This window comes from Equus asinus, chromosome 20, assembly GCF_041296235.1.
Source record: "Equus asinus isolate D_3611 breed Donkey chromosome 20, EquAss-T2T_v2, whole genome shotgun sequence".
Taxonomy (NCBI): Eukaryota; Metazoa; Chordata; class Mammalia; order Perissodactyla; family Equidae; genus Equus; species Equus asinus.
The window spans coordinates 54,484,416-54,500,867 of NC_091809.1; the positions used below are offsets into that span (position 1 = coordinate 54,484,416).

A 16,452-nucleotide genomic window follows, 5' to 3' on the forward strand; every position below is an offset into this window, starting at 1 on the left:
TAAGGGTAAGTATTGTTTTGTGAAATTTATCTTTCAATGTTGTACATACATTATGACTGGGAAGGTCATATAAAAGCTGTTTCTTACTCTAGAGTCCAGGCAAAAAAGTGTAAAAAAACCCTATAGTGAACTGTTCACTCTTTTACAGCCATAACTTCATGATCTTCAATCACCTAGCCGTACTGATCATGTTCCTTGCACCCAGACTGCCCTTCTACCTCAACTTTCTGAGTGCCCTTTCCTTACCTGAAAAACAGAGGTAACACAAACAGCCACCTCACAGTGCCTCTATGAAGAGCAAATTTAAGTCCTCTGTTATTAGCTATTAAATGAGATGAGGCACCAAGAGATTTTCTCTGCCCTTTTCTTCTTTCCTGACTGCAAACCCATATGACAAGGTGAGAAGTAATGTCAGTAGACTTAAGCACTGGAGGCAAAAGAAAAATGAATCCAGTGGATACCAAGCTGTAATATCTATAAAATTAGGAGTTTCTTATACCTTGGATCCCAAGCTACTGTTTATATGAAAGAGGCCTTTATGTCAAACCATATATGGAGGGCTGCCTGAAGACAGAACGTAACTTAATATTTCCTTGATGTCTGAATACAAGAATTACAATCATCAGTACTGCAACAGAGTGGTGTCCTCTGGGTCTACTGAGATTCCTGAGGGTTCTCTATCCAAATACTACCATGCTTTTCAATCATGAGGTCTGCTTTATTAATAGTTTTTCTATAAATTTTCCTGTTATCTCATTTCACTGATAATAAGGGAGACTGGCCTTTAACAAACTACCTGTTCCAATTTGCTATTTATCTTCTGTAGCCTCATAACTCACAAAATCATGGTTGTTAGGACTGTGACTAAAATGCAAATCCATGTGTAATGGGTGTGGGCCTTCCCTGGAGGCAGAACGCCTTGCTCAGTGCCCAGGTGTTGTGACTTCTACATTGACTACTCAGAGGCTTTTTGTTCACTTCCTGGTTCTTAACTATGGTAACCAATTTTCTAACAAGTCAGGTATTGTATCAGGGATGACATTAGATTTCAATTTTCTAAATTAATTATTTGCTTAAATTTATACTGAAACCTCCCAAGGTAGAGAATCAAATGAAGTTTGGCTTATTCTCCAAAGTTTTTAACTTTCTACTCAGACTACCTAATATACGTATATGCAAAAATACTAAAATATAAACTGTATACATAATAAACACACATCTCTACTTTCAATCATAGCTCCTTATGGCTCTCTACTACCTACTAATAAAGCACATTCTACTTATTATAATATTCAAGGCCTTCTATTTCCAGTCTCAACTTGCACTGCTCCACTTTGAGAATTTCTACCCCCGCCAGGAAAAATTCTGCTGATAATAACTTGTGACAATGCACCTTTGCTTCTGTTTGATGTCAACTTGGTACATTCAACCACACTTATTGTCAATATAATATTTCTGTGGTCCAGTACAATTAAAGAACTTTCAGGAACACTTACCGTGATTTATGCTTCAAGCACTGACTTAAATGATCCCCTTTCCTTGGATCTCTCTTTTTTGAATCATACAAATCAAAAATAACCTCTTCACTACACTAAGCATATCACCTTATACCCATTAGAATAGCTATAATCACCAAGATAAAAAATAACAAATGTTGGAGAGGATGTGGAGAAAAGGGAACCCTCATACACTGCTGGTAGGAATGCAAACTGGTGCAGCCACTATGGAAAACAGTATGGAGATTTCTCAAAAAATTAAAAATAGAAATACCACATGACCCAGCTATCCCACTACTGGGTATTTATCCAAAGAATTTGAAATCAACAATTCAAACAGACTTAGGCACCGCTATGTTTACTGCAGCATTATTCACTATAGCCAAGAAGTGGAAGCAACCCAGATGCCCATCGACTAATGATTGGATAAAGAGGATATGGTATATATACAAACAATGGAATACTACTCAGCCATAAAAAAGACAAAACCATACCATTCACATCAACATGGACAGACCTTGAGGGTATTATGTTAAGCGAAATAAGCCAGACAGAGAAAGACAAACACCGTATGATTTCACTCATGTGGAAGATAAACTTACAAATGGACAAAGAGAACAGTTTAGTAGTAACCAGAGGGGAAGGGGATTGGAGGGTGGGCACAAGAGGTGAAAGGGCACATATGTCTGGTGCCTGACAAATAATAACGTACAATGGAAATTCCACAATGTTATAAACTATTACGATCTCAATAAAGTAATAAAATAAAAAATAACCCCTTCAGGGGCCAGCCTGGTGGCATAGTGGTTAAGTTCTTGTGCTTTGGTGGCCCAGGGTTCCTGGGTTCAGATCCCTGGCACGGAACTATACATCGCTCATCAAGCCATGCTGTGGCAGCATCCCACAAACAAAATAGAGGATGACTGGCACAGATGTTAGCTCAGGGCCAATCTTCCTCAGCATAAAAATAACCTCTTGAAACTTCCAAATTGTTTGTACCTTGTATGACTCATGGATGGTGCTGCTGCTATAATTATGTCCATTATTTTATGTCTTTTACTAGATCTGCCTACTAGAATAGAAATTAAATGCAAGATTTTGGACTCAGATAGTCACTTACTGAATATAGGTCCTTGGGAAAAATTATTTAATTTCTTTAAGCTCTAGGTCCTTCATCTGTAAATCTGTGTTGAGAATACCTACATATGAGTACTAAATAAAATGCCTTAGCACAGTCTACAGTACATAAAAGTTTAATACTAGTAGCTCTGATATGGATCTTTGTACACCCTAAAGCTGTCAGTACATGATAGGTGCCAAGTTCAGGAAACCTCAGGGCAATCTGTGACTCATCTCTCGCAGTCTCCCCATGTCCCATTCAAGTTACCGATCTTTGACAATTTTATTTCTTTAATACCTTGAATAAAATGTCCTTTCCTCACTACTCTCACACTTGCTGTCCTGACCAGACCATCACTATTTAACATCTCAACTAGTGAAATGGTTTCCTAACTGATTTCCCTAGCTGTCCTAGTCCTCCAACCCAACTGTGGAATGCAAACAAAATTCATCTTGGTAAGATCATAATGATTTTAATTGTCAAACCATGTCTGTTTCCAGTTCTCACCCTATTTCATCTCTCTGTGGCATTTAGGCTCTTGACCAGGTCCTTCTTTAATTCTCTCTTCATACTTTCTAAATCAATATGGCAATTTTCCTTCCTCTCCTCCTAAATCTTTCTGATAATATCGTCCCAAGTGTCCTAACTGCATTTTTATCAACATTTCACCCTTAAATGTTGCTATTCCCCAGGATTTGTGACCGACTTTCTCTCTCTCATTCACTCTCTGGAGTCAGATTATCTAGATTGGAATCCTGAATCACTACAGACAAAGAGGCGTGCAACCTTTCTATACTGAAATTTCTTCATCTGTTAAATGGGGATGGTAATATTATTACCTATAGCTTCAAGGGCTGAAGTTTATACACTAAAATACATTTTTTAAAATCCATAGGAAGCACTTATAATAGTATCTGACACACAGCACCATACAAACGTTTAATTTTTTCTCCTTTGGCTTCAACCATCTTGTATATGTAGATAACACATAAAATTTCTCTATCATAGCATTCATTACACTGTACCACTTACACATTTTTCCATTAGATTTATAGTCCCTCAAGAGCACACTAATTCTATCTTGGAATTAAGAAGCTAACACAGTAGGTACTCAAGCAATGTGTATGGAGTAAATAAATGAATCCTTCTAGGATCATTCTACTGCTTATGCTGCACTTCTCTTCAAAATCTTCACTGCATGCCCCACATTCTCCTGGATTAGCCCAAATCTTTAACTAGGCATTCAGGATCCTCTATGATCTACCAATTTTCTCCATCTCTGGCTCTTCTTATCCCTTTTGTATGCCTATAAAGACCCTCCCAAATGATATGCTTTCCAAAATCGCCCAAACCATCAATCAAACCCTTTACACTGGAAAGGTTACAGTCTCTTGCTGTATTTTTATTGCTAATAAGATATGACACAGAACAGACAACATACTTATTACACGGTATTAATATTACATGGGAAGTATTACATGGGAAGGTTAGAAAGGATCTAAAATGATAGAGAATATTTTATCAGCTCCTGAATAAAAAAGGAAATCAGAATTATAGAGCTAAAAGGGGCCATATGGAACATCTAGTCCAGGATACTTAAAGTCATTTAAGAAATCTGCTCAAGGCCACACAGTGATCTATCCGCAGCACAGAAATCAGGCTCCGAGGCCATTAGATCCTCTGGGTCCACCTAACAAAACAGAGCCACTTTCTCCCAGTGTGGTCACTCACAGGGCTTTCTCCTTCCCCCAACACTGAGCTTAACATACACAGGACATACATTTGTACAAGCCACGGAGAAGCCAAAGCCTGGTGGTCCTTGCCTTCTACGAGGCTCTCGGCAACAGACCTCTGATACACTCATTCCCTTCTATTCCAGCATTGGTTCAGAGGTTGTTCATGAGGTTTTAGGGCAAGAGCAAAACGAGATCTTTCTCTGATGCCAACCTGCATGCAATCAAACACACTAAGAGAGAATTAGAGCTGGTCATGCAGGGTTACAAACCAATTCAAGAGACTGACCTTGTATTTATCCACATATTTCTAGTAGACATTCTGCCAAGTAGCATTAGCCAAACCCAAAATGGAAAAGGCCTATTAGCACCTCAGGGTTGTAACCAAGTACAAAAGTACATATCTGGATTTAGACCACTGGCTCTTAATGAGGTGGCTGTAGTACCTTAATTATACACATATACACCACATGAATGCATGCAAATAAGCCCCCTTTCCCAGAGATTCTGATGGGAGGAGGGTGAGGAAGAGGGAGTGAGATACGTGCATTTTGAGACACACATCTTTCAGTGACTTGGATTCAACATACTCTAGTATGAACCACTGGTTTAGTTTCTGGGTAATTCAAAATTAGCCTAAGAAGGCAACATATAATAATGCTGGTAACCACGGTTCACATCTTCTATAGTGATTCATAGCTCACCAAGGCCTTATACATTTATTATCTTCACAAGAGACCTAGAAGGCTGACTATGCAGGCAACATCACTGCTGTTATTCTACAGAAAAGGAAACTGAGGTTCAGGGTAAAGACGACTGCCCTGGAATCCAAAGCTTACTGGCAAAAATTGAACCTAGGTTTTCTATTTCATCTTCCTTTGGGAGACCTCTAACAACCTGGCAGTTAATGACAAAAGCTGACTTTTAACCCCAAAACTACAATATAACATTACTGATGAACTCACAGTATAGACTAGAGTATCATTCAATCTTAATTTTTTCTTTTGCTAAAGATGACTTAATATTTTGCCTTCCTTAACTTTCTGTTATCCTCAAAGGAACACCACAAAAATACCATGTACCAGCTGTACTGAGAAGGGCAAAAATTTTAGGGTTGGATAGATTCCAGGAGGCAGCAATCAATAGTAGTCATTTTTAGAATTTAGATGAGACTCATGTTAAAAGCAATTCAATGAGGCTGAAGTCCTATGATATTCTTTCGAGTTTCCAAAGAAAGCTGTGCTAATATAAATAAATGGATAAGCTTGAGAGTGTATATATTTCCAACTGAAGGAGATGAAATGACTTTATGAAATAAAAATCAAATGTGTCTGTAGTAAAGGAGAAAATTGATGTACACAGCTGAAAATCAAGATGGGTAAAATGAAACAATTGGTCTTAATTCTAGCAGTGATCATCTTAGAGTCCAAAAACAGACAAGCAATATGATTCTTGAGAAAGGAACTTCTGAATCATGTATACGCTATTTCTGCAGCATTTTCCAAGCTTAACATTTGATCTGGAATTGCAAGAGATTTACTCCTTCAAGTAAATATAAAATGAGGCTCTATTAACAAAAAGAGCCTACTTCCTCCTTAATAACACTGTAAACTCTTACTGTTGGACCAGGTACATTATGGATGCTAAGCACCTGTCAAAGTGATTAATATCTGTAGACGGTGAAAGTAACAGAGCAAATACTTAATTCACATAAGATACACATGGAAAGTATTTGAATGATAAGAGTCTATGGCAAGAACAAGGTAATCCAAATGAAAAACGCCTACTCATGAGAAGATCATGGGATGATGATCACTTCTTTGATAAGATGAACCTTCAAACTGAATATTTCTCAATTTCTGTGGTCAGATACTATATACATATATTTCAGTTTATTAAGTTACAAGTTACACAGAGGGAGCATTCATACTAATGTCTGTTTCATCACCCTTGAGTTCCTTATTCTAAGTAAAGTCCAGTTCTATAGCTCTCAGGGTCCTCCTGGACGACAGGAACAGTAGAGACTGCACAACATTCCAAGGGCACCAAACCGACTCATAAATTTAGTGTAGAAACCAGAAAATTCACTCCTCCTCCCCATCCCTGGGGTGAGGAGGAGGTTAAAGGTCTCTGAACAGCACAATCATTACTGTGCCCCTTATGAAAAGTATACATTTTTCTTTTTAATTTGCATGGGAATTAAGGTTTATTTCTGTTTTATAAGTTTTAGAAGGTAAAAGAACATACTTCTTAGAACAAGGATTTTTTTTTAAATGTGTATTTGAAGAATATAAATTATTAATTTCCTTTCATAGCTTTCATAAAATATGGATGAATCTAGGGACTAAGGCTCATAATACTTCTAGAGTTGTAAGAGTTATCCAGAAACCCTATATATTCCTAAATTTACAAATTATAACATCTAGGCTGAAAGCACATTTAGAGATCTAGTCTACCATTTAATTTTTTTAAATAACATTTTTAATTGAAGTATGACATATATTCAGGAAGTGCACAAATCATAAGGATATAGCTTGGTGAATTTTCATAAAGAGAACACTTCCATGTATCTACCGTTGAAAATAAGAAAGCAGAACACTCCAAGTTCTCTAGAAGGCCCCTTCCAAGTAACAATCCCCCTTTGCCCCAAAGGCAACGCCATCATCCTAACTCTAATCCCAAAAGTTAGTTTTGCTTTTAAAAAAAAATTATATAAGGGCAAGCCCTGTGGCCAAGCAGTTAAGTTCACTCACTGCACTTTAGCAGCCTGGGGTTTCATTGGTTCAGATCCCAGGCACGGACATAGCATGGCTCATCAGGCCATGCTGAGGGAGCATCTCACATGGCACAACCAGAAGGACCTACAACTAGAATATACAACTATGTATATACAACTACGTACGCTTTGGGGAGAAGAAGAAAAAATAAAAAATTTAAAAGATAACAAATAAAGATTGGCAACAGATGGTAGCCCAGGTGCCAACCTTTAAAAACAAAAAATTACATAAATGGAATATTATTTACTTTTTTGTGTCTGGCTTCTTTTGCTCAATATTTGTGAAATTTGCCCTTGTAATTGCATGTAGCAATAATTCTTTCATAACTAAATAATATTTCATTGTATCTATACCCACCATTTACTCTACAATTTAGGTTATTTCCAGAATTTGATGATTATAAATAGTGTTGCTATATAAACATATTTTGGCAGATATGTACACATTTCTCTTGGGTATATAGCTAGGAGAGGAAGTGTGGGACACAGGGTAGGCAAATGTTCAGCTTAGCAGACAGTGTCAAACATTTTTACAAGTGGTTATACTACTAATATGAAAAAGAAAACCTTAGGGAATTAGTGATTTGGCACCCAAATATACACTGATATAGGAAAGAAACAGAGATGAATTCCAGATATCATAATTTAATACTACTCCCATTTGAACACTGCAGATAATGTTCAAGGCAACCAAGATTAGATTTATTAATGTAAAATCTGAAGGATAGAGACACATCAGCATCATGGCGGAGCAAGTTCTCCCCGTAAACTCTCCTAAGATACAATGAAAAGGACATTCATATTGCAAGAGAGGACATCTACACAACAGAAAAGACGTCTGAGAGACCCACACAGCCATATGTCAGAAGGTGGAAGTGCTGGAGCCACCCCAAGGAAGTAGAAGGAGGTAAGAGAAATCATCTCTTCCTCCCCGAAGAGCAGCGACCCAGGGACTGTGCATAGTTCCAAGAGGAAAGGCAGGAGGGGGTGGCCATCTGCAGGAACATTGCTCTCCAAGGTCCCTCAAAGCCTGGAGGAAAGCCTCATACAGAGCTGACTAGCTATCACAGGGGTGTCTTCATCAAGCTAACACCCAAGGAGAGCAGACAGCGAGGGCAGAGTGAGAAGCCCTCAGTATGGCACAGGAGAAACAAAGTGACTCCCCCCCCCCCCACTGAGGACACTGAGCCCACCTGGCACCGAAATTCAGCACCTGGGAGCAGTGTAGCAAACATGGCAGGCTCAGAATACGCAGCTCTTGACCCCCACCCAGTGGCAGTAGGTGGAAGCAGCAATCAAATATTACCACAATGCAGAAGAATAAATCCACACCATCTAGCAGTATGAGAAAATAAATTGCCGGACTAGAAAGAAAATGACAAGTACGCAGAAATCAACCCTAAAGGCACAGAAATCTATAATCTAAATGACAGAGGATTCAAAAGAGCAAGTTAAAAGAAAAAGCACACAGACATTTTAATGAATTGAAGAGCTACTTCACAAAAGAGATTGAAAATATAAAGCAGCAGCAATGAGAAATATTGGAGATGAAAAACACATTGGATGAGATAAAGAAGAATATGGATTTGCCCAACAATAGAGCTGATATTATGGAAGAATGAATCAGTAACACTGAGGACAGAACAATAGAAATGCTTCAGATAGAGGAAGAGAGAGAAATAAGACTAAAAAGAAGGGAAGAAATTCTCTGAGAAATATCTGACTCAATTAGGAAATGCAACATGAGGCTTATAGGTATTCCAGAGGGAGAGGAGGAGAATGGAGCAGGAACCTTCTTCAAAGAAATAATAACAGAGAACTTCCTAAAACTGCACACAGAGCTGGAAATGCAAGGAAAGAAGCCACCAGATCTCCTAACTATATCAGTGTAAAAAGACCTACTGCAAGTCATATAGTAGTGAAGTTGGCAAAAGTCAATGACAAAGAAAAAATGATAAGAGCAGCAAGGCAGAAGAGAATAACTGACAAAAGAACCACTATCAGGCTTTCAGCAGATTTCTCAGCAGAAACCTTACAGGCTAGGCAAGAGTGGAATGAGATATTCAAATCTTTGAAAGACACATCTTTCTCCCAAGAATACCCTATACAGTGAAAATACATTTCAGATATGATGGAGAAATAACAATTTTCCCAGATAAAAGCTAAGGGAGTTCATCAGTACAAAACAGCCCCTATAAAAAATCCTTAAGAAGGCCCTCATAGTAGGAAAAAAGAAGAAATGGGTTAGAAAGCCCTGCGTAAGGAGATGAATAGGTAGAAAAAAATAAAAAAAACTGTAGCTATCTATCAGAAGAGGTTAGCAAACACACAAGTATAACATTAAAGACAGAATAAGATGGACTATAACACAAGATGGAATAAGATGTGACAAAAACAAGTTAGGAGGGGTGGAGGCGAGGGATGGATTCAGCTTTGTCTAAGGAAGTAAGAGGTTATCAGAAAATGGACTATTTCCTCTATGAGATTTTTCATACAAACTTCATAGTAACCACTAAACAAATATGTAGAACAGAAGCTAAAATAATAAATGAGGAGAAAACTAAAAAAATCAGCAAAAAAAAATCTACCTAAGCAAAAGGGCAGTCCAAAACACATGGGACGAGAAACAAAGGAAATGCAGGAGAACTGGAAAATGTGTGATAAAACAGAAGCATTAAGCCCTGATATATCAACAACCACTCTAAATGTAAATAGATCAAATTCTCCAATCAAAAGACACAGAGTGGCAGGATCAATTAGGAAACAAGACACAACAATATGCTGCCCCCAGGAAACACATCTCAGTTCCAACGACAAACACAGGCTCAAAGTGAAGAGATGGAAGACAATACTCCAAGCTAATGGCAAACAAAAGAAAGCAGGTGTTGCCATACTTAGACAAAGTAGACTTCAAGACAAAACAGGTAATGAGAGACAGAGGGGTGGTATATAATGATCAAAGGGACACTCCACCAAGAAGACGTAACACTTAAAAATATCTATGTATCCACCACAGAAGCGCCAAAATACATAAAACAGCTCTTAACAAACCTAACAAGAGACATTAATAACAACACAATAATAGCAGGGGACCTCAACACTCCACTCACATCAATGGACAGATCGTCCAGGCAGAAAGTCAACAAGGAAATAGTGGAAGTAAACGAAAAACTAGACCAGATGGACTTAATAGATATATATATAAAACATTACATCCAAAAGCAGCAGAATACACATTCTTCTCAAGTGTGCATGGAACTTTCTCAAGGAGAGACCATATGTTGTCAAAAGGGAACGCCTCAATAAATTTAAGCAGATTGAAATCATATCAAGTACCTTTTCCAACCACAACGCCAGGAAACTAGAAATCAACTACAAGAAAGAAGCTGTGAAAGTGACAAACAGGTGGAGACTAAATAACATGCTACTGAACAACCAACGGATCACTGAAGAAATTAAAGCAGAAATCAAAAAATATCTGGAGACAAATGAAAATGAAAACATTCCATACCAGCTCATATGAGAGGCAGCAAAAGCGGTCCTAAGAGGGAAATTCATCACAATACAGACTCACCTTCACAAACAAGAAAAATCCCAAATAAGCAATCTCAAACTACACCCAACAGAATTAGAAAAAGAAGAACAAACAAAGCCCAAAGACAGCAGAAGGAGGGCAATAATAAAAATCAGAGCAGAAATAAATGAAATAGAAACAAAAAAGACAGTAGAAAGGATCAACGAAACAAAGAGCCGGTTCTTTGAGAAAATTAACAAGACTGAAAAACCCTTAGCCAGACTTACAAAGAAAAAGGAGAGAAAGCTCAAATAAATAAAACTAGAAATAAAAGAGGAGAAATTGCAACATCTACCACAGAGAATACTATGAAAAACTATACACCAACAAATTGGACAATCCAGATGAAAGGGACAAATTCTTGGACTCTTATAGCCTCCCAAAGCTGAAGAAATAGATAATTGAATAGACCAATCACAAGTAAAGAGATTGAAACAGTAATTAAAAACCTCCCAAAACACAAAAGTCCAGGACCAGATGGGTTCCCTGGAGAATTCCACCAAACATTCAAAGACGACTTAATATCTATCCTTCTCAAATTATTCCAAAAAATTGGCAAAGACAGAACACTTCGTAACACCGTCTATGAGACCAATATCACCCTGATACCAAAGCCTGACAAGGGCAATACAGAAAAGGTAAACTACAGGCCAATACTGCTGATGAACATAGATGCAAAAATCCTCAACAAAATATTGACAACCCAAATACACCAATACATCAAAAAGATCATACACCACGATCAACTTGGATTTATACCAGGGACAGAGGGATGATTCAACATTCACAAAATCAATCAATGTGATACACCACATTAACAAAATGAGGGACAAAAACCACATGACCACCTCATTGATGAAGAAAAAGCATTTGACAAGATCCAACATCATTTATGTAAAAACTCTTAACAAAATGGAGATAGAAGGAAAGTACCTCAACACAGTAAAGGCCATATATAACAAACCCAAAGCCAAGATCATACTCAATCGGGAAAGAGTGAACACCATCCCTCTGAGAACAGGAACAAGACAAGGGTGCTCATTCTCTCCACCCTTATTCAACATAGTACTGAAGGTTCTGGCCAGAACAATTAGGCATGAATAAGGAACAAAAGGAATCCAAACAGGAAATGAAGAAGTGAAACTTTCACTGTTTACAGATGACTTGATTTTATATATAGAAAACCCAAAATAATCCATCAGAAAACTATTACAAATAATCAACAACTACAGTAAAGTTGCAGGATACAAAATCAACTTACGAAAGTCAGTTGCATTTCTATATTCTAATAACAAATGAACAGAAAGAGAACTCCAGAATTCAATCCCATTTAAAATCCCAACAGAAAGAATAAAATATCTGGGAATAAATTTAACTAAGGAGGTAAAAGACCTATACAATGAAAATTGTAAAAAAATTACTGAAAGAAATTGATGATGACATAAAGAAATGGAAAGATATTCCATACACATGAATCAGAAGAATAAACATAGTTAAAATTTCCATACTACCCAAAGCAATCTACAGATTCAATGCAATTCCAATCAGAATCCCAATGACATTCTTCATGGAAATAGAACAAAGGATCCTAAAATTCATATGGGGCAACAAAAGATCCTGAATAGCTAAAGCAATCCTCAGAAAAAAGAACAACACTGGAGGCATTACAAACCCTGACTTCAAAATGTACTACAAAGCTATACTAATCAAAACAGCATGGTACTGGTACAAAAACAGGCACACAGATCAATGGAACAGAATTGAGAGCCCAGAAATGAAACCACACATCTGTAGAGCTAATCTCTGACAAAGGTGCTAAGAACATACAATGCATAGAGGAAAGTCTCTTCAATAAATGGCATTTGGAAAACTGGACAGCCACATGCAAAAGAATGAAAGTAGACCATTGTCTTTTGCCATACACAAAAATAAACTCAAAATGAATCAAAAACTTGTACATAAGACCTGAAACCATAGAACTTCTAGAAGAAAATATAGGGAGTGCACTCTCTGACATCGGTCTTAAAAGGATCTTTTTGAATACCATGTCATTTCAGACAAGTGAAACAAAAGAAAAAATAAACAATTGGGACTTCATAAGAATAAAGAGCTTCTGTAAGGCAAAGGAAACCAGGATCAAAATAAAAAGACAACCCACCAAGTGGGAGAAAATATTTGCAAATCATATGTCCAACAAAGAGTTAATCTCCAAAATATATAAAGAACTCACACAAGTAAACAACAACAAACAACCCGATCAAAAAATGGGCAAAGGATATGAACAGACATTTCTCCAAAAAAGACATACAGATGGCCAATAGGCACATGAAAAGATGTTCAACATCACTAATCATCAGGGAAATGCAAATAAAAACTATACTAAGATATCACCTTACACTCATTAAAACGGCTACAATCACCAACACAAAAAATAACAAATGTTGGAGAGGTTGTGGAGAAAATGGAACTCTCATATACTGCTCATAGGAATGCAAACTGGTGCAGCCACTATTGAAAACAGTATGGAGACTTCTCAAAAAATTAAAAATAGCAATAGCACATGACCCAGCTATCCCACTATGGGGATTTATCCAAAGAACACAAAATCAACAATTCAGAGACTTATGCATCCCTATGTTCACTGCAGCACTATGCACAATAGCCAAGTGGAAGCAACCCAAGTGCCCAATGACTGAGGAGTGGATAAAGAAGATGTGGTACAAATATACAATGGAATAATACTCATCCATAAAAAAAGACAAAATCCTCCCATTTGCAACAACATGGACAGAACTTGAGGGTACTATGTTAAGCGAAATACGCCAGACAGAAGACAAACACCATATGACTTCACTCATATGTGGAAGGTAAACACATGGACAAAGAGAACAGTTCAGTGGTTATAATGGGGGAAGGGGGTGGGAGGTGGGCACAAAGGGTGAAGAGGAGCACTTACATGGTGACAGACAAATAATGTACACCTGAAATTTCACAATATTGTAAACTATTATGACCTGAATTTAAAAAAAAATAAAAATCTGAAGGATAGAAAACAGATCAACTCCTAAATAATGTCAGAAGACCTCTGCATATTAGGTTCTGAGACCAAAACCTGAGGGGTCTTTTAACCTACTAATCAGGTATATGACCTTAACCAAGTCACTTACCCAGCTTCTCTGTAGTAAAACCTTTTCAAGTGTCAGATGACTATAATGCTTCCTCTCATTACCTAAACTGATTAATCAAGTAGGATAATCTTGATGAAAGGGCTTTGAAAAGGAAACAACACTACGTGATGTTACAGAAAATCTACACCAACACATTCTATAAAAGACAAATTCTGGGGCTCTCATCAAGTAAAGAAATCTTTGAATTCTATAATATATATCAATAATAAAGATTTAACAGGCAAAGGAAAAAATACTCTCACATAAAACATTGCAGACACCTGGCTACATCTTTACCCAAAGCAAGAAAATATAACAAACAGGAATCACTTAATGTTGCTGACAATAATAACTGCAATAACAACTCTTAAGATGAGCTAAATAGAGCTTTATAGTTACAAAACATTTCATATATAATTTCTAGAGGATGAAAAAAAGCTGTCAATGAGAAAACAAGTTATTTTCAGTACATCTGACTACCTCCTAGGAGCTCCTAGCCCAAAACTTTTCTCTTCTCCAACAGAAGTCTTTATGGCTTATAGGAGGGGCAACAAAGCTTGGCCACTCTACAGCCCACACACACACAGCAGTGAGTAAAAGTCTGTTCCCAAAAGAGCTTTCCTTATTCACTAAAAGGTATTTCACACAGGGGAGTAGAGACCATAAATACTTGAAAATTAGGAATGCGCTTTAGTCTATCATCCATCTCCAAAACCAGCAATGGTCTTTAGGAATCAGTACAAAATTTATACCCAATCTCCTTTTCCTATGTTCCATTTCTTTTTAGTTTGTTAATTCCTTTTCCCATTGTCTACTTCCTCCTTTAAAAAATTGCAGACATAGCTTCTTTTTCTTCAAGAAATAGTGGCATCCTGTCTCTTTATGTCCTTTCTGCTATTGACGGTCTTAAATTTTGACTAAGTGTAACAACTATAGCTGATCCTGTTCACATACCATATGCTGGTGATCTCCACCTCTTCTAGTAAAAGAAGATGTTTAACACCGAACTATTTACAAGATGACAATCCTACGTTTGGTACATGTCATTTAAGACAAGACAAAAAGGTGCTATGAATTTAGCAATACAAATTCATTTATTCTCTATATAGCCAATGGTGGGTGCTTATGAGAATTTTTTGAAATCTCTAATAATAACATAGAGGACCCACACACATTCTTGCACCACAGCCTAAGAATCATTAAAATCAAGTTTTATAGTAATTCTCTAGACTGTCTCTTTCTTGGTATAAATGAAAGGATGTGCAGTTGTAAAGCAAAAATCTTAAGAGAAAAGAACCTATTTGCATTTTTTCCCCAGTATATTTGTGATTTTTGTATACTGGGTCAGAAATTACAATAGTATAATCTCTCAACAGTCAGCAACTGCTCTACTAACAGCCAAACCAAGTTATCTTATCATGCAGACCATTAATGAATGGTGATACATATAAATACATGGGTCAGTGATTCTAAGTATCAGTCTCCAAAATCATGATGGTCACACACACATGCACACGTACAAAGTTTCTACAAAGTAGAGTACATATTAACCACTGGAACACACACACTCAACCATACACTTACTAATCACCTGCAATGATTCCAATAAAGTTAATTTGTTCTGTTAGAGAAGATCTGTCTATAAACTATCAACTCAAGCATATAAATGTCAAATTATCTCTAACTTGAAATAAGCAGAATAAACCATGACTGAGTAAAAAGGGAATCACAGGAATTGGTTTATTCTGTTTTGGTCTAATCTGAACTCGAAGTCCTAATGTATTGGAATGACCCTAAATGACTACCTGACTGAGCAGAGTGCATCTAACCACTTAATAATACAGTTATCTATTACATATACAAAGGGATAATGTCACTGTCATATGACTGAGAAAGAGCACGAGAGCAAGGGCATATCTGAGCTTTTTTGGCACCTTATTCAAATGTGCTTTGAGACTATTTCGCCCCAATTCTATATGGTTAGAGCATTTTATTTTGCAAGTTTTATAAAAGAAACAACATACCTTAAGAAGTACTAGAAATACCTCCTGCAACAGTCAAAATTCTGTCTCAAAAATTCTGTCTCAAATTAATCTGGTATTGCATTAAAGTTCAAAAGCAACAAGTCTGACTTGTTTGCTGAAAAATTCCTTTTTCTCAGGGTTAATGGCTTGTACAGAACAGGTTTAAGATCACCCTTAACCTTAATACCCACTGCACAGCCCTTAATGGTCACAAGTCAGGGGGTGGAGATAGACCTGGATCTGAGTGCTAGCTCTCTCACGGTCTAATCCTATTTTAATAAGGTTGCAATTATTCAGGTAACCCATGTTCAATGGCATCAAGTACAATATTCACCATGACATCGCTAACAAAGTAGTTTTAGTAGGATCCACTCTTTTGGTCAATTAACAAATATTTACAAGCAAGGTACTGGATGACAGAATGAAGTCATGACTTTTATGGGGGTTAGGTTCCAAAATAAGCAGGCAAGGTGAAAATCAGCATGATCAAACTACCTTAGAATGTCCCTTCTATCACTCATAAAGTATGACACACATAGTTTTGTATATTCAACTACACTAA

General features: G+C 37.1%; 1 protein-coding gene across 2 annotated transcripts in view; it reads right to left on the minus strand.

The window, feature by feature from the left end:
* DDX10 (DEAD-box helicase 10) overlaps positions 1-16,452 on the minus strand; it is a 277,654-nt gene that overhangs the window by 84,413 nt on the left and 176,789 nt on the right. The gene's annotated exons all lie outside the window — the stretch shown is intronic.